This window comes from Trachymyrmex cornetzi, unplaced genomic scaffold (genome assembly GCF_001594075.2).
Source record: "Trachymyrmex cornetzi isolate Tcor2-1 unplaced genomic scaffold, Tcor1.1 scaffold388, whole genome shotgun sequence".
In the NCBI taxonomy this organism is placed as follows: Eukaryota; Metazoa; Arthropoda; class Insecta; order Hymenoptera; family Formicidae; genus Trachymyrmex; species Trachymyrmex cornetzi.
Window position 1 is genome coordinate 655184 of NW_017298619.1, and position 1492 is coordinate 656675.

Consider the following 1492-nt stretch of genomic DNA (forward strand, 5'->3'; position numbering starts at 1 on the left):
TTTACCATTTTGCAATTTTCGCAATAGTTAACAAGATATTAATTACTAAAAATTGCAAAATATTGGTTTTGAATAATTTTTTACTCAAATACTATCAAAACTTTACAGAAAAACTGCATGAGACAAAAATCATTAATTTTCTTCTCATGAAGTTCTGAGAATTTTTTCAGAATTTATTATCAACTTTTTAGTACTGCATTTTCTTATTTTTACCAACCATGAGAAAATACGGTATCAAAATATTCTGAAAAAATTCTCAAAGTTCTATGAGAAGAAAATAAATAATTTTTGTCTCTTGCAATTTTTCTGTAAAGTTGATAGTATTTGAGTAAAAAATTATTCAAGACCAATATTTTGCAATTTCTAGTAATTAATATCTTGTTAACTATTGCGAAAATTGCAAAATGGTAGAGGACTTTTCGACTCAGTTCAGTCTGCTCTATCTATACAAAAGTGATTGGCAAAAAAGGTCGGGACACCCTGTATATATAAATTTAAAGACAAATTTTATTAGAATTTAAAAGTACCTTATATAATTTTCTTCTTGTATGCAAACTTTTCTTTTAATTCAAAATTAAAATTGTTAAAATTAAAAGATGTAAGAGTGTTTGCTAAAAATTGTTTGCAATTTTGTTTCTAACTAAAGAAAATGCGATAATTCTGTATATCTTAAGATATATATATTACATGTATATTCTACATTAAAAAATGCAAATTATGAAAATCATTCAAGCTTTTATTAGAACACTATAGTAATAAAACGCTTTTATATTATAGATGCAAAAAATAAATCTAGAAATTTACTTCAATGGTACTTTCAATGACAAAAATGTCTATAGTTTTAGCGAATAATATAATGTGACACCTGCATGTAAATTATATTAAAGATATGAATTTTATATTTTTATACAATTCATATTTTAATTACATTAAATAATAGCGCACAACAGAATAGTATAAAGTTACGTTAATAATACATTAATATTTATTAAACAGATAGCTTAATTAAAAAACATTAAAAGCATTATTTATAAAATAGTACATTACTAAAAAGTATCAATATTTAAATTATTACTATTTTAGAATTTCGCTTATAATACGCACGATGATTTTCTGGTCCTTGTATGATGAATAGTTCGATTTCGCAACGAAATTCGAAATTTGCCAAAAAGTCGGTAGAAGGTATTATAAATGGTATTATAAATGAAAAAAATTTTAAAGACGGATTTGTATGAAAATTGATTATAGTACTTATATGAAAATAAAAGAAAATTGAAAAAGAGATAAACTTTTGCATATCCCTAATATTTACCAACAAAATTAACTATAAATGTTTGATTTTAGATTTGTGTCGTCCTTAAGGGGATGCTAAACCGATTACCCAACTCAATCAAGGTCGATAGTACAGACTTTTTTAATTCCAATTTCGATAATAGTGGCGACATCTTTGATTTAGTTTTTACATTATATTATATAATATATATCATTCTGT